At 40.0% G+C, this 23,639-nt stretch overlaps 1 pseudogene across 1 annotated transcript; it reads left to right on the top strand.

Annotated features, from left to right (window-relative positions):
• The first annotated feature begins 293 nt into the window (after positions 1 to 293).
• On the top strand, positions 294 to 23,243 carry LOC146329599 (MICAL-like protein 2; annotated as a pseudogene). Its single transcript, XR_014769823.1, has 16 exons — positions 294 to 798; positions 4,584 to 4,632; positions 8,919 to 9,060; positions 9,153 to 9,340; positions 9,649 to 9,776; positions 11,004 to 11,732; positions 11,844 to 12,037; positions 13,611 to 13,674; positions 14,214 to 14,469; positions 14,740 to 14,932; positions 15,459 to 15,582; positions 15,699 to 15,801; positions 17,544 to 17,617; positions 17,714 to 17,828; positions 19,251 to 19,297; positions 22,259 to 23,243. The product of XR_014769823.1 is annotated as an MICAL-like protein 2 (transcript).
• Positions 23,244 to 23,639: the final 396 nt, after the last annotated feature.

Raw genomic sequence — 23,639 nt, 5'->3', positions numbered from 1 at the left:
GAGAGGCTTGTGCTCATGGGCTGGGAATCATTTGCATTTTAACAATTCTCGACTCCGATTCTCTGAGTGTCCCAGTGACACAGTTTAGACAGTATGTACGCACATGTGAAGTGATTCCAAGCCAATGATCTACAGTGAAGATTTAGGCTAAAAACCATTCGCGTCCATTGTTTGGGAGGTTCTGCAATGCTGTTTTCCTTCACCAGTGTTTTGTGGACTAAAAAAGCTAAATGAGACCTTCAAAGACTATGAGAGTGAATAGATAATTCATTTTTGGGTGAATTATCCCTTTAATCTGAATGTAGGCCACACACACACACACTGAGAGGGTTAACAGAAACAGAAAGGCGTGTGAACTCCACCCATGACGCGTCACTGCCGACCTTTCACAGGTGTCACAGAAACTTTCTTCCAGTTTCTCAGTAGAGGAGAGAAAGGTGGTTCCCTCACACACACTCACACACACTCACACACACTCTGTCCTGTCTGTCACTTCCCGGTTCCAGCGTGTCCCGGGCTTCTGTGGAAATTTTCACACACACACAGTTTCTTGTTGTCGGAGCCTGGAGGAGGGACAGAGGGGGAGCTCGGCGAGTCTACAGCCGCGCTGCTGCTCTCGCTTCTCGGATCGGTTCGGGCTCGGAGCTCCGGCGGGATGGCAGCCGTGAAGGCGCTGCAGCAGTGGTGCAAACTCCGGTGCGAGGGTTACCGGGACGTGTCCATCACCAACATGACCACGTCGTTCAGGGACGGACTGGCTTTCTGCGCCCTCATCCACAAACACAGACCCGATCTCATGTGAGTAAACCGGGAACCGAGAGAAGTTATGAAGTTTCCGATTGTCTGAAAACACACCACGAGCCGTCTTGTCAGCGTGCAGGCTGTTTAACTTGAACTGTTTGGGGAAGAATTACTCAGCAGCTTTTTGTATGTTTCAGCAGTTGGTTTTACTGAAACATTACGGGTCTGCAGGAAAATCAGGAACAGGAGCTCAAACTGTGGACTGTGGAGTTTCAGAGACCCACCACACGGGCCCCCATCAGGTCCGCAGGGAGGCCCCCTAACTATACACTGCTGTTCAAGTCAGCATGGTTTTACATTTGGACTGGATTTTATCTTCTGTATAGTTTAACTGAAAAACGTGACAGGTCAGGTCTAGGGCTGCAACTAACATTTACTTTCATAGTTGATGAAACAGTTTATTATTTGCTCGGTTAATTGATTAATAGTTGTTTTTTTGAAAATGTCGAAAAATTGTGAAAAATGGCGATCAGTGTTTCCCAAAACCTGAAGTGAGGTTTACTGTCACAGAGGAGTAAAGAAACCAGAAAATATTCATATTTAAGAGGCTGAGAATTTTGACTTTTTTCTTAAAAAATACTCTAATGGCTTAGTCAATTATTAAAACAGCCAATTAATTTGATAATCAATTAATAATTGACTAATCATTGCAGCTCTACTCATGCCTGTCAGCATTGTCACTCAGTATTTGTATTAGAGAGTGCAGAGCTGTAGACTTTAGGCTCAAGATTTGGACTAAAGTCAGCAAAAATAGGGCCCGACTGATACTGGATTTTTGGGGCCTGTAACGACATTATTAGAGTGAAAAAGTTAAAATATTGATACATGGAAGTCTGTTATCAAATCAAACCCCAAATCCATGTGATAAAGACATGTAATAGAGGCAGGATGATAATAAAACTTGTAAAAACTGCTATTTGTAGCGATTATGAAAAAATAAATACACATAAAAAACAAACAGAAAAAAATAATATGGATATGTATTAAACTTAACTCAAGAAAAATTATTTATGCCAATAAAACTATAAACAATTTAACTATCTGCATTATGCTCTGTAAAAAATCATATTGGTGCATATCTGACAAGATATAAGCTGATACCAACATATTGATGAACTGTGATCGGCCAGTATTGACTGTAATATCAGTCGACTGATGAGTCTGGATCGAAACAAAAATGACTCGAGACTTGAAATCAACAACATTGAGTTCTCAGGTTTTGACCTGGTAAAATCCTGAGAAAAGGGAAGGAAAACCAGAGAAAATAAAAAGGAATATGGCCTTAGGGAATAAATAATCTCCATCAAGATCTGAATTATATAAGCAGCTAATTACTTGTGAAATTTAATCACTTCTGCACACTCAGTGTTTAAATTTAGATACTACTGAATTTAAAGCATTGAAATGTTTTACTTTGAAGACAAATATTTTACATTGAAGAACATCTAACTGAATTTATGTGTGGTCTGATCTGCTTGGCCACGCTGAAATTCAAGATATGAAGTTGAACGGGAATATCAAGGCGAAGCAATCGAGCCTGACCGGAATCAATCAATTATTTGCTTCCATAACAACAACACATCTGTCACACTCAGGGCCTCACAGGCCTGTGCACTGAAGGAAGTCAGTCTCAAGCAAAGTGACTGATACTAATTTTTTGTTTGGCATTTTTGCTTGATATACTGATTATCAAAATTGTGTTAATTTTCTGACCATTACAAATCAATTGACTAATTGATCCTTCCCAAGTCCTGCCAGTTGAGCCGCATGCTAAGTTTAGCATGCAGCTCGGCCTCAGTCAACTCTCTCCTTTCCTGTTACCCAGGGTTGCCAGGTCTGTGTGACAAAACCAGTTGGCAGATCTAAACCAGCAGGCCTAAAAACCAACCCAAATTGCCAATAAAACCGGCGCTGGCATCCGGAGGGCATAGGCACATCATATTTGTGTGTTTATGTGGGCGTGCTTTTGACATGTGCCCGGTCCTTGTGTGTAAGGGCTGATCTGGAGTCAGTTTGTTAGGATGTAGGTATAAATAAATGCTTTGATTTGCATGCAAAGTAGGTCCACCCAACCAACAGACGATAAAATCATCCAGCAACAACACTTTAAAAGTAGCCCGGAGACGTGGACCTGACAGCCCTGCTGTTTCCTCTACTTAGATCTGCTACATGCTAGACTTGTTTTTGTTGAAAAGAAAACCAGATGTTGAAGATGAAAACAATGTTGCTGGGAGATCTGTAAAAGTGCCATATAATCCCATATGAAGTAAGCTAATGTTAGCACTACACTCGCTAAGAGCCAGCTAATCCTCATAAATCTTCAGCTAGCCACTTACATCTGTTAGTTAGTTAGCTTTTTGACAGCATTAGATAACTTATAAGATGTGACTACATGTCACTTTTACAGGTTCCCCTGCAGCATCTTTTAATCATCTTCAAAATGTGGTTTTCTTTCTTTCTTGGGTGCTTTCTTCCTTTCTTTCTTGTCTAGAGGGGAACCCTTGGTTTGCAAAACTCTCGCAAGATCTGTACCACCGCTGTGCATGTTGCACAAATTAATTATGTTTTATAATCTGGCAACTCTGTGGCTATGATCTACTTAGGTCTAGGGACAAAAATCTCTTGGTTAGGGTGAGGCAAAGATCATGGTTTGGATTAAAACAATCGCTCTCACAAGATCTTTCCAGGTCTTATGGTTCCCCTCTAGACAAAAGAAAGGAGAAAGATGGGCTTTTTTAAGGCTTTTTTATGCCTTTAATTGATAGGACAGTGAAGTGAGGACAGGAAAGGGGGAGTGAAAGCAGGGGGATGACGTGGAGCAAAGGGTCACGGACGGGAGCTGAACCCACGGTCGCTGCAGAGGAAACACAGTCCCAACACACTGGGCGCACGTTCCACCGACTGAGCCATCAGACCAGCAAAGAAAGGAGAAAGTTGATGGAGGTTGTGCAGGGTTCAAAGCTTGCTCTTCCCGTCCCTGTGGCCTCTGTTACTTATTTTTTGGATTGAAGAGTATGTACTTATCGCTGAAAGGTTCCATGCGATCTCATACAGGTCATCTGTGTGTTAAACATCCTTGTCAGGCTGCTGCTTCATCAGATGTTTGGACTGCAGTTTTTACAGGAAAGTAAAGAGGACATCCCCTTTGTTTTTTTTCCTTGCACTTTCTGATAAATATCAGGGAATTTCCACAGAACGATGGTTAATATTTTGTGCTCGGTGGCTGTAAAGTGTTTTGGCACAAGATGGTCTGAATAAGCTCTGCCCACGTCAGACTTTGACTGAAATTTTCAAATATTCCACAGACCTGACTCACCATCTCTGGTTGAACTTTGGCCAGTTTGATTCACTGGTTCTGTTCCAGAGGGAATGTTAATGGCACACAGACGGTAGTTTCATTTTAAGAGGAGACGCAGCTGTTCCAGTCCTTTCCTGTCCAGTTTTTACCTGCAGCCAGACCAGCGTGGCTGCACATTTCATGTTTACATGAGCTGAAGCTCTAAATATTGGTTTAGCGGCTTCTGTTTGCTAAATATAAACACTTTTCGTGCCTGTGATGAATTAAGGCTGAGCTTTCTGCGACACACTGACTGTACACATGTGACACAATGTGTAATGAACTGATCAGTCACACTGTCAGCGTCTTGATATATGTTGACGTAGGAAGCTTAGCATGACTAAATAACACATGTTTAGTCCAGACTGCTTGTAAACACATGGATGAGGAAGAGAAGTTGGATCACATGTGTCCTGTTGCTCATTTTTTTTCTCCTCTGTTGCAGCAACTTTGACTCACTGAAGAAGGAAAATGTCTTTGAGAACAACAAACTGGTGAGACACATTCACAGTCTGCACTTTGACCTCTGAATGTTTTCAGTTTTTCTGTCCTGGAAAACTCATAAGTCCTGAATACACAAAGGCTTTCATTATAGTGGATTTAATAATCCTGCGTTCTCCAGTTAACAAACGTATGAATCCTCACGTCTTAAAGGTTCCTAGTGGAGTTTTAGGTCTCTAGCAGGGATACAGAGCTGTTTTTCTGTGAGTGGGTGTCCATTTAGTTTATCTTGGGTGAGGTCCTACGATTCCACTGATCATCAGGTGGTGATAACAGGACAAGATATGCTACAAGAGCAAGCAAAGGTCGAGAGGAAGAAGACTACAAGTTAATAAACATGGAGATAAACAATGCTGGCTTTAAAAATACTTTGGAAAATAAGCTTTGCAAATATTTCAACACATTTGTTAGACCCAAAAAATACACATACTGCTTAAACAAAACGTAACTTTTGTTTGTTTAAAAGAAAACTACACAAAACACCTTTAACTGAAACAAACAAGTATTGGATGGACTTACATGGATGTTGGTACAAACGTTAGTGTCCCCGTTAACATTTTAATTTGTCCAATACTTTGGTTTATCAAATACCTATAAAATAATGATCTTCAGCTGTACTTACTGTTTAGTGCTAGTTTTAGCATGCTAAATTCAAAAGTGCTTTATTGGCATAGGAAGCGGACGTTTAAATTGCCAAAGCAAGTGTGAACAAAACAAAAAACAAACATCAAAAAAGTGCATGTCGAAGAAAGCGTGAGATAAAAACAACAAAAAATATACATAAACAGAAGGAACAGGGTCATCTGCTGAACATGGCGGCTTGCTTGCATGCTGACATTAGCGTTTAGCTCAAAGCACTGCATGAGTGCTTATACGATCAGTTGATCAATCAAATAAACGATTGACAAGAAAATCTAGCTGTTGTTGGAATTTTTTTAATATCTGCAAGGTTGCACGATGTGGTAAAAGTCATTTTGACTGAACTTGTGATTATGTTATGCGAGTGAGAATGATCATTTTTGCATCACAATTTAAATTTTCACTGAAAAACTATTAAAATCAGGATGTTGTGATCTTTGTTGGGGTCTGTAACAAACCAACATGTTTCCATTCATCTAAAGAACAAGATTTTTAGGCCAGGACATCTCTGCAGCACTACAGTACTTCATTGTGATGCTGTTTTCTCATACATTTTTAATTTTTCCCCAAAAAAAAGAAAAAAGGTTCTGGTTCTGAGATTTGGATATTGTATTTGGGCATATTGCAGTTTCAACAATATTGTAAATCAATTGTGCAGTACTAATCTGTGGTTTAGACAATAAAGAAACAAGACTAAAAATATGACTTTATTTTTTCCTGCCAACTTCTGTTACTTCACACATTGACATTTATATACATATAATTAAATATCCGTCATCATCTTGACCATGCAAGTAATATTTAGATAAATCATTTAGATCAACCAACCAGCTGTTTTCAGGGATTTTAACCACATGTCATCAGTCACCACTTGTTTCTCAGATGTCATCACTTGACTTAAGACGTCACCCTGGAAAATTGTGACATTCTAAACTATTTTCTGACATTTTTTTGTGACTAAACGATTAAGAAAACTATTAAAAAACAATTGATTAGGTAATCAGAAATGAAAGCAGCTGTTACCTGCAGCTATAAATTGCGTTTACATGTTTGCTGGCTCTGGATATTACATCAGCACCACATGTTGAGTAACAGGGAAATTTGTGAAATCGAGAAGCGTCAGTGCTCAAACATGGCTGAAGCCTTTGCCAAATCCAGAGTGTTTCAATCTGGGCACTTTGACGTTGGCGGGTTCGTTGCATTCTTTGCTTTCATTTTCTCTCTGGAGCTTCATTGTTTGGACTCTGGGCTCTGGGACTGACACAAGAGCAACATCACACACTTTTGCTCTTTAAAGCGAAGCAGAATAAAAGCAGTGATTATGTGGCGCTATTCAAGATCTTTACTGAAACAAGACAGAGGCCACAGGTTGCTTAATAAGACAACAAGAAACTGTTGGACATTAAAGTGCCACAGGGCACAACAAAGTAAACAGTTTTTATGGCTGCCTTGATCATCAGATTACTGAAGTTCTGCCTCTGCTGCTGTCGGCCTGTCTCTGCTTGTTGCTTTTTTTCTGCTTCCATGGAATCGCTGAATGGGAATCTGGTTTTGGGAATTCCTGAATCCCAGACTTTCTCAACACTCGAGGTGTTGATTCAATCTGTGGGCAGAATTCTGACACTTGAACAAAGTGATTTTATTTTGACAAAAGCAAGAGAAGGACAATAGAAAACATATGTCCATATCCACAGGGAGTGTTGTGTAAACTACTTTAAAACATCACAGTGACAAGTAATTAAAATACATCTTAACTGCTAAACCAAACTAAAACCACTTTACAAAAGTAGCTCACCTACATCCAAACGATCACAGTGAATTATCATAATCTGAGTGTGGAAACTCATATTGCTAGAACTGATCTGAGAGTGAATAAAGTGTAGGTGTGTTTGATTTATGAACTAGTGCAGGCTGATGCACTCGTAGCTCGAGGATGTTTGAAAGAGATGATGGGGAGCAGCTGTTGAGGTGGAATCAGGACAATGCTGAATTTCTGGGGAAATTCACAGTATTCATCACAGACATCTTGGTCACAAACCACAAGTGATTTTAATTAAATTGCAGGTTATGATAATAAAAAGTAGTAATGCTAATATCACTATGATAATGATAATGATAATTTTGAGTTATGTAGCACCTTTCAGGGTACCTGATGCCACTTTACAGAGTCATTAAATGAAAACTGTGTCCAATGAGCTGCTGAGTATACTATGAATATGTAGTTTGTGGGAGGGTATTGACCAATACAGCCTAAAATGTGTTATTGCTATACATACAGTGTCTGCACAGATCTGATATCATATTATTCACCCCCAAAATGGGACCCTGCTACTTCCCAGCAGCTTCCTGTGGGCCATTTTTTCCCAGGATGGCGAAGTCAAGGTCTATGGCTTTCATTCTCTGAATGTATTTTTCAGTGTTTTACAAAGGGTTTGGGTAACCATATCACCTCATACAGGAGTTCGCAGTATACATCTGTTAACTTTTATTTTAAAGGCGTTGGTATCAAATTGGGACTCTGTAACAGCTGTTACGCAAAGTTCAGGTTTTAGAATCAGTATCAGGAAGGAAAAATGTTGCATCATAACAACTCTAGTTTGTAATTAACTACCAAAACTACACGACCCAAAGTAGTTAAAAAAGCTTCTGATATTTAAATGTAGTTAAACTCACACACAACCACTGCAAATTGAAGTTAAACTAGTAATTGAACTACATGTATTTGACCACAGGAGGCAAAAGTAAACACATTCTTTACTCAAGTAGAAGTACAGATACTTGTGTTAAAGTTTAAGTATTGATTCAACTTCTTTACTAAAGTAAAAGTGAAAAAGTACAGACTCTGACATTTACTCAAAGTATAAAAGTAAAAAGTTGTCCTCTGAAGGACATTTCTACCAGCTGTTTCTGTGCAAAACTCACTGAACCTCACATTTTCTCTGCAACCGAATCTTCCTTTTGTCTGTTTCGTCTGATGCCTGTCATGTGTGATTATACGCTGATGGATGCAGCGATCAGTCATCTTTTCTGTGTGTTGTTGTCTCGTCCATTTAGGTTGAAATCAGCCTTGAAGTTGGGAAGACAATGCACAATGATACAAAAGAAAAATGATCAATAATTCCCCTCAAATGCATTAAAACTAAAGTGAAGAGCCTGTTTTGGAAATATACTGAGTAGAAAGTACAGATAATTGTGCTAAAATGTAGGGAGTAAAAGTAAAAAGTCTACTTAAGTACAGTAATAATGTACGTTTTAGATTGTTACTTCCCTCCTGTGTATTTAATTACAGCCCAACACTGTCCACAGGTAGGATTGACATATTAAATCAAATAGACAAAAGGAATAAAAACACATTTAATACAAAAAGCACCAACATCTATCAGCACTCTGGTTTTGACCTAAACTTCCTCTGGGACACTCAAACCTGCACTCAGATGCTAACATCAGCTGCTAAAGTTTTGTATGAAGTTTGCTAAAGCGCTGAAAGTCTCCCAAGTTTTTCTTTGGGGTCAAACAGAGTCAGACTTTGCTTTTTATGCTTTTTATTGGTCCGTTTCTATCCTTGGCCTCTCTGTCTAGATCCTATAAATCCACCCTGAGCCGCCTCTGTTCTGTTGGATAAAGTCGATGTTCTTTGCAGGCGTTCAGCGTCGCAGAGGAGCAGTTGGGAATTCCAGCTCTGTTGGACGCAGAGGACATGGTGGCTCTGAAGGTTCCTGACCGCCTCAGTATCCTCACCTACGTCTCGCAGTACTACAACTACTTCCATGGACGCTCCCCGAGTGAGTATCACTGTCTCGCCGTGTGCGTCTCTGCCTTTGTCCCCTTCTTCCCGTCTCACATGTCTGTATGTTTGTGCATGTGTTTGGTGCAGTTGGCGGTATGGGAGGTATAAAGCGCCCAGCTGACGGCCCCACGGAGGAACCGTCAGGGAAGAAGAACCAGCCGGTCACGGCTAAGGTGTTTCCCTCCTCCAAACCGGCGAGAGAGAACAGTCCTCCCCCCTCCTCCAACATCACCAGGCCCGCTCCTTCCCCAAAACAAACCAGAAATGTCAAACAGGTAACTTTACTGCCTGAAAACCTTGACTTTGAAATGTGATCCATGACTTTTAGAAAGTGTAAAAAAAAAAAAAAGCTTGATTTTGAAATTCACTGATGAGAAATGTTGAGGTTTGTCAAGCCAGACACACTAAAGATGACCCAAATACCTACAAATTCCTGTTGTTTAGTCTGAACCAAATAGCTGTTACAAAACTAACGAAAAACCCCACATTGCTTCAGATCAGTTTGGTAATAGATGAGCTGTCCTGCCTGAGGTCATCATGTCCGCCTCCTGAACCCTCTCTCACCCTCTCCTGTCTCTTCTAGGACGTTTCGGTGGACAAACCCCATCAGGGCGGCACTCTGAGCAACAAATGTGTGTCCTGTAACAAACACGTTCACCTGGTGCAGCGACATCTAGTGGACGGGAAGCTGTATCACAGGAGCTGTGCAAAGTAAGGACCGGTTTAAATTAATTTAATCATAACCGATCTTTTTAATCTGTGGAGTCGAGACTGTGCCACCTGAATGATTATAGACTTTCTGAAGAATTTAATTAAAGTCAGTCAATGAATCTAAAGAAGCAATTATAAAATTATTAATTAAATTTACAGTTAAATAATGCATTAAAAGTGTACTCCACCAAGCATTACCTTCCAATTACTGTCAAACTCTCAGTTTTGGAAATAAAGGATAAAATCAATGCAGAAGATGGTGACATATTCTACTTTGTCAAAACGTGGCCCCTACAATTACCCACACACCCCATTTACACCTTTTATTAAATGTGATCTGTATCCAGATACGTTATCTGATCCTGCCTTTATTTTTGCACTTGGTATTTTTAATCCATGCTCCGTATCCTTATTGAGATCCGACCTCTGTCCTCCAGAGCAAAACCTGCACATGAGTAATTTGAGGTGGCAGCAAATCAGCCCCAGACTCATTTAAAAAAATTATATATCTGTATCAGTGTTATGTTGTATAATATATTAATCCAGAATACCGTGATGTTTAATAAACATCCTGAATTGATTGATATTCAAGGAATCCACATCAGCAGCTTTAAAAATAAATCTTTGCATGAATAAAAAAAAAATCAAATTAATAATATAACTGTTTGTCAGCTGTATGGAAATTCTATTTTATTTGGAACTCGAACTACAGCACAGTTTCTGTCTGGCATCAACCAGAATTCAGGTTCATAAAGGTGCTTGAAATCCTTAAAAACCCTTGAATTTCTCTCCGACTGAATAGGTCGCTTTCTAGATACAGAAATAAAATGGAGTCGGACAGAGCTGGAAACGTTTTGCCTTTTGGTTTGGCTCAAGCCGACCTTGCCATCGACCTTGAATCGAGGTTTAGAAAAATAAAAAAATAAAAATCTTGGTTGTAGCGAGGGCCAAGTCCTTGAGCAGCCTTCTGTAAAGTCTGCGTGCAGCTTTTCACCATGAGAGAGTCGGTGCTTTCGAGCCAAATAAAGGGTAAGCTGTGGCAGGGAATTTTCAATTAGGCCAGAGTTAGTTTAGTTTGTGTAGCTGCTAATTTGCAAGTTAAATTAAGGAGTTATATTAAGGAGTGTATTCAAGGTAAAATGGCTTCATGAGGAGCTCTGATTGGCCTAAAGTGTGCAAGAATGGCCATGTGAGGAGAATGACTATATTGTGTTTTCTGTCTTTCAGGTCACTGTTGCCTACTACAACACCAGCACCGCTCAGAGATTTACCCACAAACACCCCTGTTTCCAAGTTCACTCCCCTGCCAGACTCCACTAAAACCAGCACAAATACTCCCAGTTATACGCCCTCCAGACTGGGACCAACATGGCTGACGGAGAAGCCCAGCACGTCTCCCAGCTTCTCCAGCACTTTTTCCACTTCATCTCCCTCTCGGCCTGCTTCAGTTCTCTCTTCTTCTTCTCCTGCTGCTAAAGAGAGTCCTGCGTCTTCAGTCTCCAAACCCACAGCGCCACGGACTGCTTCTGAATCTACCTTCACCACGACCACGACCACAACCATCCCCACCAGGCCCACTCCTGCTCCTCGCACCTCAACCACTGCGGCGAAGACGCTGCAGACAAAGCTCAAGTTCCTCCAATCAGACAACACCACCAAGAGTGAGGAGAAAAAGACTTCAACCATCAATGTTGATGTAAATAAAGGGCAGAATGTGACGGGTAAGGCCTCAGCAGGTCAGGCTGTGACTGTGGTCGTGAACGTTGGTGGCAGAAAGGACACAAATGTGAGTTTGAACGCAGGTGGGGAGAAAGCTGCAGCAGCTGCAGGTGGAGGTGGTGAGAGCAGCAAGACGAAAGCTGCAGCAGCTGCCTTCATCTCCAAAAAACTGACTGAGGAGAACAACAACGACAGCAAACCATCGTGGACGAATGTGGCGCTGAAGAAAACTGACAAGTAAGTCATCCAACCACACACAATCCTGCAACTACACCATAATACCTTGCGTTAGCCTGACCTCTGCTGGTGAACAGTAGAATTTAAAATGATCATTTCATCTCTGATCAGACCTTCTCAAGTGGAGACTCCCAAAAGGGAGACAGAGGGCGTCAGAGGGAGGGTGAAGCTGAGAGCAGACCCGTCGCTCCTCGCCGACCTGCACACACCGGACACCCAGAACTCCTCCGCAGCTCTGAGCCCGGCCAACAAGAGTTCTGACAGAGGAGCCACAAAGACCAGGAGTGCATCACCCAACACCTCAGGTTAATCTCACACACTTTGATATCCGTACATAGCCTGGTATAATGCAGTGTTTGTGTGGGTATGTCAGTTTTTTTTGTGATGAACACTGTGGGAAAAACAGTGTTGGGGAAACTACATTAAAACTTTAGTTTACCAGCTATTTTGCCACTAAAAAGTAATTTAACTACAACGTAACTGCGAACTAAACTATTATCAAAAAGTAGATCAACTACATCCAAACTACATCACAATCTGATATCTGAAATCTTGTATTATTACATGGAGGTACGACTGTACAGCGTCGCTGAGGGGCCTGTGCATCACTGTGATGCAAACTGCAGCAGCCGTGATTGGTCTGCAGCGAGCAGGTGGCCTGGATGTGTTTTAAGGAGCGGATTTGGAGAAATTGTTAAGGAGGAATCAGAAAAGTACTGTATTTTTAGAGAAATTTGTAGCATTATATTGCAGTCATCTTTGCAAAACACAGGTGACTTTAATCAACCAGCAGGTAATTATCATTAAATTACAACTGTGCCCATTGAGCTGTGGAATTATGCCATAATGTATGATAAAAAAACATAATGAGGATACTATGAATACATATTATGAATACATATACTCTCCATGCTCAAAGTATTGAAAGTATTAAAGTATCACAGACATGTCTTTTATACAGGCTGCCTTTGCTGTTTGCACTTTTTAACACTTTCATGACTGAGAGAACTTCACTGACACCCTGAAAGCATCCTGTCACTTCACCCTGTAAACATAACTTCTGTGTAAAGGAGCCTCTTGTTCCTTATTTGCAAGATGTTCCACTAGATTAGATCTCTGTTGACATCAAAACATACAGCAGGTTGCAGTTATTGTAAACATTTCTATTGTTTGAAACCCGCTGCTGGTGGCAAATCTCTCTGTAGCAAAACAGTAAAAACAGGAACTGACACTGGGTGGTAGATGTGAATATTGATGCAATGATAGAACTGAAAGCAAAAAAAAAAAGTTTCAGTCAAACTTTATTTATTGAGCACTTTTCACACAAACAGAATGCAACACAAAGTGCTTCACACAATAAAAACAATAAAACAATACACACACACACACACAAAGCAAAGACTTTGTAATGGTGAAGACTGAAATAAGAACTGCACTTCAGAGCACAGCACAATTTAAACTCAAGCAGTAAATAAATAAGTTAAAATAAATAACATAATATAGAAGACTGTCATCTAGAAAAACAGATTAATAAAAAGAAATAAATAGATAAATACAGAATATTAATACAAAATAAAGTAAAATAAAGTTTAATTAAAAGCCAGGCGTCACTGTGGGTTTTTGTTCTAACTTTGGGGGTAATTAAAAGGCCACTACTCGAAGACCTGAGGGTTCATACACTAAAAGTAAATAGGTAGGACTAAGATCTTCAAGAACTTGATAAACTTGATGATAAAATTCAGTTTTAGTTACACTTGTAATATGTGGTTCAAAACTAAGATTTGAATCATAGATAACTCTGAGGTTGTTGACAGGGTTTTAGTGCAGTTTTGCATTGAGGTCGATTTAAGTTTGATTATATTTCTTATTTCTCGGCAGCATCAGGAAACGAGTCTCCTGCAGACTGGAGGTCGAAGCTCAAGCCCGTCTCCAAAGAAACCAAGTAAGACTTGATTTATTTTGATTGTATTGATTTGTGTTTTGTCACCGTGTTCTGTGTTTCCTGTTAATTCCTTGCCCTTACTGGCTCGGTTCCTGACTTCATACCTCCAGCGGGGAGTATCTGTACGTGGGCGTGAGGCGTTAACTGTATGAGCGCTTTTTCTCCCGATGTCCTGTCCATCCATCCATCCTTTGATCCAGTCTTTCATCCATCTATCCAACCACTCCTCCCACAGGAAGCCTGTACCTGCTGCTCCTCCAAATGGCTCGGCCATCATTCGTGGTCGTAGCTTTCGGTCTCTCCTCTTCCGCCACATGCATGTGAGCCCCAAATGGTGTCAAGACGGAGTAGAGTCCTCCGTGGTGCAGCATATGCTCAGTGCTCAGAGCTCCTTCCCCCAGATGACCTCTCCTCCCGCTCTCATGAATCAGAGCTGCAGCGAGAAAGAAAAGGGACGACTTGTAGGAGCGGATAAATTGTCATTAATTAAATTCTGTCTCTGTTTTTCTCTTTTCTGCTCATCCTCCATCCATCCACAGACCGGCTGCTTCTCCACAGTCCTCGACTAAACCCTGGACTAATGGAGCCGGGAGGTCACAGACCTCAGAGCTTTCTGTCGGGCCTTCTGCCTCCTCTCATGTTCCCAGCCTGAGCATTACTGTCACTCCACCAGCACCAAAGGGTAACGTGGTCTCCTATTTTCTAATGTGGATCTGTTTAAATATGATTTTAACATAAAAACAAAACAAAAAAAAACTATTCATCTTTGATGTTCATACTCTTGATTATGAAAAAGTGGAATTACTGAAGGACTTACTGCAATAACAACTCCAATTGAGATGCTTATTCTGTCCAAAAAAATGCTCCTAAAACTCTATTAATATTGGCATATTTTACATGTCTTAATTGGAAAATAATACATTTGCAATAAGGCCTAAAGAGCTGTCAAAGAACTATAACTATAAAAATTGTAACTCAAGTGGATAGAGGAGTCCACAGCACAACTAGCGGCCTGGACTCCTCCATCCACGTGATATAAGAAGGACATTCAGAATAAGAGTGTAGATGTAATCGATGTCTACAACAAACAGTCTCTCTAAACCGTACATAAATATGACTCGGACCTCTCAGGGATTCTTCCCTCTGTTGTCTTCGTTCTTAATATTTATATATATTTTTTTTTTCTGTTTCAGGAATCCTTAACGGTCAGGACGACCTGCCTGAAAATGATACCACGCCAGAGTCGAAGATTTCCAAGGTACTGAACCTCAGACAGAAAATAAGTTTAGCTACATCATATCATGTTTTATTTAGTTAAAAAAGGGGCTACCGAAACATACTTAGAGGAATAAAATGACATTAATTTAATCTACTGGTTGGCAGCAAAGTCAAAAATATACTTTTCTCTTTTTAAAATTAATTTTAATTATTTAAGTATTATTTATTAATATAATCATGTGTTCTTTACTCATCGTATTTGGGGTATTTCTAAGGTGCTGAACCTCAGATGGAAAATAAGTTTGTAAGTTTGCTTTATGACGGGTTTCAGTGCAACGTCAGCACATATATGCATGCACAAACAGGGCAGAAAGCAGAGCCAGTACATTTTTATACTCGTCTAATAATCATCTACTGCCTTTTTCTGTATCACAGCTCCATACTAAGATGTCATTTAACATCATTTTCACTGAAATCACAGTGAAAGAAGCAAGAAAGTAATGTGCACATTTGTTCCTGATCTTCATTATTGCCTGTCTTTGCGTGTGTGTGTGTAACATATGCAGACTAAGCCTGATTATATTCGCAAAGAGGACATCATGAAGGAGCTGCAGGAGATTGAAGATAATTTGAATGAGTTGGAGAAGAGGGGAGTGGAGCTGGAGATGAAGCTCCGCAGCAGTGAAGAAAGTGAGTTGGACGCACATGTACTGTATGAACGTCCTCGTTAGGAAGAAGTGAAAACGGGCAGATTTAAAGGGAAGAGTGTATGTTGGATTAACTGTGTGTGTGTGTTGGTGTGTCAGAGGGAGAAGATGACTCTGTCATGGATGGGCTCATGGTCGAGTGGTTCAACTTGATCAGGAACAAGCAGGTGGCCATGCGCCGGGAGTCTGAACTGGTCTACATGTGAGTACACACACACACACACACACACACACACACACACACACACACACACACACACACACACACACACATGAACACACTTAGAAAAGGGGCATGCCACTATTTAGCGATTAGAGAAACAGACTTGTGGCCAGAAGGTTGACAGTTTGAATTCCCAGTGTCCTCCCACCTCCGTCCCTCAGCAGGACGTCCTGGAACAAGACAGCTCGCCCCCCACTGGCTGCAGTGGACTGAGAAGTGTGAAGCAGGATGCTGCTTAACAGCTCACATAAACTGCAATTATTCCTTTGATAAATTACTGTTAAACCTCGTATCTCTTCTGCGCCAAAAATCCTGTAATTTTCTTTTTAATGACAACAAATATTAAGAAAACTGACCACCTTTGAAGGCAGATCTGCATAAAAATAAACACTAGAAATCCTGCAGATTTTTGGAGAGTAAATTAAAGGCACAGTAATCTCAGGGTAGCATGGGAACATGGGAGTTGATGTCCTCATTATTTACAACCACCAAGTCAAACTAATACAGGATTTTTCTAAAAAACAAGGCACAGACTTGTACAGAAATAATCCATCTCAGTTATCACCTACGACCCTGCAGAAGTGTGTGGCAGCGCCTGCTCGTACCATATATTTAGCCATGTTTTGAATGCTTCACCGACCCAAATCATCAGTATTTGACGTCCTGGGAATGAGACTCAACAATCAACCATCTTTCTGGTGTGTTAACAAACACTCAGGTCCACGTTGACAGACCCCCAACAGAATTATCATCCACCCGAGTGTTTCTCAGCTCATTGTTTTGGTTTTACAGCCTGCAACTTTATTGTTCACTCTCACCACCTTCATCACCATCATTTCCAGTCTCATAAACCCACTTTACACTACCTGCTCAGCACCAAACCACGTAGACAAAGTTAGCACCTGGCCTTCAGTTTGTCAGTGCATGTGTGAATGGGATAATGAGAGGCAGCACTTGTTTGTTTTACTAAAAAGTGCAGTCCATTTACTATTTATAGGCAGACTGTCGTCAGATCTTGCAGAATTGCTTATAACTGTGGTCATGTCAAATAAATTTGGTTGTATTTGCGCAATGTTTTCTGTAATTATGGCAGATTATGTCAAGTAGGCAACACCTACAAGAGTTTGGTGATCTTATTCATAATGTTGTCTACCAAAAGTTGGATAAAATACATAAAATTTGTTTGTCTTTGTTCAGCTATTAAAAAAAACACAATAGCAGAAACGTTGAGCATGAAAGTTTATTCTTGATTGTGGATCTGGAGTAGTTTGGCAAAACACCCTCTTTTAAAAAAAAATATTTCGGGGGGGATTTTATGCCTTTAATGGACGGGACAGCTAAAGATATAACAGGAAAGGGGGAGAGAGAGTAGGGGAGTAACATGCAGCAAAGGGTCACAGGCGGGAGTCAAACCCACGGACACTGCAGAGGACTCACAACCTCAGTACATGGGGTGAACACTCTACCAGCTGAGCCACCAGAGCACCGACAAAATACCTTTAATCAGTTTCCCTAATGTACTTAATGTATTTACTAGCTTTTGCCAATTAGCTGCATCTCTTGGAAAATGTGTTTAGGCAGTAATGGGTGTCACCCATATCATTAGAAATGTGTTGGACCAAGGAATTGATGCAAAACAAAATCTGCCAACAATTCAAGATGATTGTAGTAAATACAATAAATGATATTAACCTACATTTGTGTGTTGTTCTTGTGTGTAGTGGAAGAACTCAGGACCTGGAGGAACAGCAGCCCAGTGTTGAGCAGGAGCTCAGGAGACTGATGGAAAAACAAGGTGAGGGTTTTAGAGGGGGGGGAAACACATTCAGCGTGAGACACAGCATGAAACGGATGAAACATCTGAGACCAAAATGTGTTTGTGTTTGAGCAGAACATCTGAAAACGAGCTGGGACCGGAAGAGAGAGGAGCAGCTGATGGCCAAACTGGTGGGGATCGTCAACGACAGAAACGCTATTGTCGAGGGTCTGGATGAGGACAGAATCAGGTGTGTAAACAACTGATTGTTTACTTGTTGTTAGACAGATAACAGCACTTCTGGACGACATAATGTTACATATTCAAGTGGAAGTTATATGGAAAATTGTCTGTAGTGTACACAGTGAGAGTGAAGAGTGTACACAGTTTTAGGACACAGAGCCCTGACTAAGGAGTTTTTACGGCCAAAAAATGAGATGTTCTTGACTGGCCAGGTCAAAATCATGACCTCAGTTTCACTAACAATATGTTTTTATGTGCTGTGTAAAGTAAGAGCCTCAAAACAAGCAAAAAATGATCCATCACCTGGGAAGAAAACAAATGTCTGTTGATATCTGTGCGTCAGAGACTCAATGAATGCAAAGGATTTTACTCTAGATATTAAATATGACATTTTATTTCAGTTTCTACTAATTCGTCTAGTGTATATTAATCCTCCAGAGTTGGGGGTCTATGTATAAAAAAAGAGCTTTAGTTTTCTGTGATGGATAGTAACACTGCACATTTACTCAAGTACAATTTTGATTCAGTTTAACAACACAAAACACCATCGGAAAATAATTTCTGATGTATTATTAGTTTTAGATGAAGACTATTGATCCCTGGGGTGAAATTATTTAGCTGCGGTGCACTATAATAATAAAAAACTAATAATTACACTTAACCCCACCTTTACCTGTTGCATCATTAAAATGATGTACGCATTAATGCATCAATTATTTGCCAACAATATATGTGATTCTGAAATGGGCCAGTCTGCACCATGTTTACATTTACTTTTGATGCTTTAAGTATGATTTGTGCTAATTCTTATGTAATTTTACTTATGTTAAGTTCTGATTGCAAGTCTTTATCTTATAACAGAGTATTTCTAGACTGTTCTCGGATCTTTTATCACTCAGCTACTCAAAATAATCCAGAGACTGTTGTGAGCAGTTTCATTTAGGAACTAACCAGGGAAAATATGTAGTTTTGATTTGGGGGTGAACTGCCCCTTTTTAGTAAAAGATCTGAGTACTTCTTACACCACTAAGAGTTCCTACACTTTTTAGTTGATGTGGATGCATGTAATGCATATTAAAGCTAAAACTTTTATTTTATTGATCAATTTCAAATTCATAGAATCGTTTTAAGTTTTGTATTCAGCAAAATAAGCCAAATATTCACTGTTTACAGCATCTTAAATGTCTTGATTCGCATGACTCACTTTATTCTGACATTTTAAAGAAACAAATGAATTGATAATTTAAAAAAAAGATTAGTGTGATTTAATTTCTTCTTGTTGTGCAGAACCAAAACAACACGATGTGTCACTGCCCTGCTACCTATAGATTCTGTTGCATGTATAAATATAGTGTTTGTATGCTCACGCGGGTACAAACTGCTGTTAATCTGTGTTCGCTCTCTTTGTGTCCTCGCTTCATCTTCTCAGGGAGGAAGAGGAGGACGAGCAGCTAAACAAGATGATGATGAATTTCAGTGAGTGTCTCCACCACCTCCACAGGCCGTCTGACCCCCCTCCGCTCTGTTCATTAGTTATCACAACCCCGGTGTCACTGCAACTTAGTTGGCTTATAAATTATCCAATTGAGGATTTCCATCATGGACGCCTCTAATTGAAGTAGATAGAATTCTCATTGTGGTTTATGGAAGTGTGTGTGTGTGTCTGTGTGAGTGTGTGTGAATGTGCTGCATTTTTAAGGGTGCCACTGGGCGATGTTTTCATCTCATTTGATCTAATGACTGCTAATGGAAAAAGCATCAAACAAAATGCTCCCCCTCTTTTTGTCAGCAGCGTTCCTATTAGACAAATGGATAATGTAGCTGGTTAATTTGACCCTCTGATAGAATAGAGTTAAAGCCGGCTTCATTTGCAATTCATGACCGGGAAAGCAGGGCTGAAATTGAGGAGATTTATTGAACTTCAGTGAAAGGTCGTTATGCTACAGCGAATGAACGCCGACCGTGGGCTAAAGACTAGCCATTTCAGTTTAATGTATTCATAAAGTTAATGCCAAAGTTTCACAGTTCATTCCCACTCTGAGTCACTGATAGTTTATGCACATGTTGTATCATAGGAGACAGATGCTACTTTATACCACAACAGAAAAACTGGAACAGAAAATAACACTTGTTGATTGGCTGGCAGGTGTTAAAAGTCTTATCAAACGTAGCTCCACTAAACAGGTAAACTGACTCTCTAAATCAGTCCATTAAACTACATGTAACCATGGCAACAGTGTTTCGAGCTGTTTTACAGAAACTTCTTAATTTGCAGAGCCTAACTTAACTGTTTGGTAACCATGGTGATTATGGTTATGACCCGACTTAGGAAAAAAAGCCATTACAGATGAAATGTGATAGAATAGGAAATGTGTACTACACAGACGTTCTAACTTTCCAAAATCTTTAATACACTCTCCTGACTTTAGCATAACTGTTAAACTAACTTTTGCACCTGTAGTAGTAGCTAACTTACAAACCATCTAACAGTAGTGTTCTCTAACAGCAGCTAATAGTAATGTTCTCTGACAGTTGCTAACAGTAGGGTTCTCTAACAGTAGCTAACAGTAATGTTCTCTAACAGACGCTAACAGTTATGTTCTCTAACAGTAGCTAACAGTAGGGTTCTCTAACAGTAGCTAACAGTAATGTTCTCTAACGGTAGCTAACAGTTATGTTCTCTAACAGTAGCTAACAGTAGGGTTCTCTAACAGTAGCTAACAGTAGGGTTCTCTAACAGTAGTTAACAATAATGTTCTCTAACAGTGGCTAACAGTAGTGTTCTGGAACAGAAGCTAACAGTTATGTTCTCTAACAGTAGCTAACAATAATGTTCTCTAACGGTAGCTAACAGTTATGTTCTCTAACAGTAGCTAACAGTAGGGTTCTCTAACAGTAGCTAACAGTAGGGTTCTCTAACAGTAGTTAACAATAATGTTCTCTAACAGTGGCTAACAGTAGTGTTCTGGAACAGAAGCTAACAGTAGGGTTCTCTAACAGTAGTTAACAATAATGTTCTCTAACAGTGGCTAACAGTTATGTTCTCTAACAGTAGCTAACAGTAGGGTTCTCTAACAGTAGTTAACAATAATGTTCTCTAACAGTGGCTAACAGTAGTGTTCTGGAACAGAAGCTAACAGTAGGGTTCTCTAACAGTAGTTAACAGTAATGTTCTCTAACGGTAGCTAACAGTTATGTTCTCTAACAGTAGCTAACAGTAGGGTTCTCTAACAGTAGCTAACAGTAGGGTTCTCTAACAGTAGTTAACAATAATGTTCTCTAACAGTGGCTAACAGTAATGTTCTCTAACAGTAGCTAACAGTAGGGTTCTCTAACAGTAGTTAACAATAATGTTCTCTAACAGTGGCTAACAGTAGTGTTCTGGAACAGTAGCTATCAGTAATGTTCTCTAACGGTAGCTAACAGTTATGTTCTCTAACAGTAGCTAACAGTAATGTTCTCTAACGATAGCTAACAGTAATGTTCTCTAACAGTAGCTAACAGTAATGTTCTCTAACAATAGCTAACAGTAATGTTCTCTAACAGAAGCTAACAGTAATGTTCTCTACTAGTAGCTAACAGCAGTGTTCTGGAACAGCAGCTAACAGTAGTTTCTGTAATATGGCCTACTTGTGAAACAGACTTAGTTTATGAGCTAAAACTAGAAAACTTTAAAACACAACTATTGTAGATTGCTTCTCTTTATGCCTTTGGTAAATATATATGGTATAAATACAATAATACATGGAGGAGTGTAAAAGATAATAAAGGTAGGAGACATGCCCCTTCCCCAAATTCTAATTTCATATATCAGGAACCCTTGTCATGCATATATCTTACAGGCTAACAAAGGTAACAAAAATCACGATTTATTCAAGACATGGAGGGATCTTCCATTCACATGTATACAAACCAAAGTTGGTGTTTGTAAAACAAAGATGGCGCAGGATTTCTTTTTCAACTCCTGACTGAAGTGCTGCTCAAAGTGCTGCCAAAGGTGGTGGGTGGATATAAGTCACACTACCATTTTAATCTCTAGTATTGATGCGATATAGCTTGCAGACTTGAATTGTTTTTTTTAAATTATATTTGCTACTGTTGGTTGCTAAGAAGCTTGCACACTATTTGTGGATTCACCTGAACTACATAACCATCCATGACTATAAACGACACAGTTAAACTAATACACAGCTGTAGAAAAGCTGCTGCAACATCAACACAAACATATGTGGCTTGTTAAGTATTTGTTTGTGCTGCAAACAATTCTTTAAAAATCTGAGTTTCTCTCAATTTAAAATGTAAAAACTGATTGGATTTATTGACGGAGATTCCACAGAACTCCCTCTGTATTGCCGATCTCACCTGTCATGTTTACCTGCGTGTCATGTTTTGACTAATGTCCCCTCCCTCTTCTCTCTGTCCCCGTCTCTCTCTCAGACATAAAGAAAGACAAACCAAAGAAGAAGTCTCCGATGTCCAAACTGTTTGGCTGGGGGAACAAGAAGGAGGGATGATGCTCCGCTAAACACTCGCTTTGATGTTTTTTTCCCCCGCTGCTCTTGTTGTAGTCTTAATGTCAGTGTACTCAGCCTGTGATTCATGGGATAACATGGTGTGTGTGTATGTGTGTGTGTGTGTGTGTACACATGTACACAGTATGTGTGAGTGAGTATGTGATCTGTCATTTTAAGCTCTTGTAGAAAAATGCCCTTCCCTCTGTCGACTGCATCACTCAAGATCTGACGTTACTCCTGCCTGCCAGTGCTTCTCACACACACACACACACACACACACACACACACACACACACACACACACACACACACACACACACACGCACACACAGATGATGTTGAGGGGTTAATGACTCACCAGCCGTGATGTGATTGGGTTCAGTGCTCCAGTTGTTAGCTTTAATACCCTTCTAGTCTTAATCTGTCTACTTAATGCTGTCAAACACACACACGCACACACACTTTTCCTCCTTATGTATATACACACACAGCAACACTACAGATGTTAATACAAGTTAGAGATCAGAGGTCAAACAGCTGTGGTCATGTTTTTAGTCGACCGTACAAGTCACCAGTGACTCTCTGAGTAACTTCAGGTCTCTCTCTGACCTCGGTGTAGTCGGTTGCGTGTTGAACTGCTTTTCTCTTTTAATCTGAAAGGTCTCTCTGTGTGGTTTTCTGTCAAACATGGTACTCATTTTGTTTCAAACAACAGCAAAGTTTACTCAGAGCACTGCCCTTTGATAAAGTGACATATTTGTTTCCTGTAAAAGATTTTCTTTATATAACAGTATCTTGTAGACAAGTGGTTTCCAACCTGTGGTTCAAGAGACGTGGAAATCAGAGAAAACGTGCTTCTTTGATGCAAAACTATCCAATTTATTCAGAATCCGCTCTGAACCAATGACTGTAAACCAAGATGGACGGTATGTCTTCACTTGCTCCCACTGCACAAAAGTGAGGCCATATTACCTCGGATTTGAGCGGCATCATGTTCTCGCCCATGCAGCTGGCTGACTCAGTCGTGAGCAGAGTTCAGCTGTCGATCCCGACATAAACCCCACTTTTTTATATTACAATTAACTAATTAAAATCAAACTGATCTGAAAATTTAATAGTTGAACAAACATCAGTATGACAGGAACTATGTAAAATGGCAATAATTGTCAGTTAACATTGGGAAGCAGGATTTATGACCTATACTGCAGCCAGCCACCAGGGGGCGACTGACTTTTAATATAGGTTGTTGCTTTAAACTCTATTTTTTTCATGAATTATGGGATAATTTAATATCTTTAGGCCTA

This window comes from Lutjanus erythropterus, chromosome 3 (genome assembly GCF_056507025.1).
Source record: "Lutjanus erythropterus isolate fLutEry1 chromosome 3, fLutEry1.hap2, whole genome shotgun sequence".
Taxonomy (NCBI): Eukaryota; Metazoa; Chordata; class Actinopteri; order Lutjaniformes; family Lutjanidae; genus Lutjanus; species Lutjanus erythropterus.
Note: the sequence above shows the minus strand (reverse complement) of the source record. Positions and strands in the feature narration are given on the sequence as shown.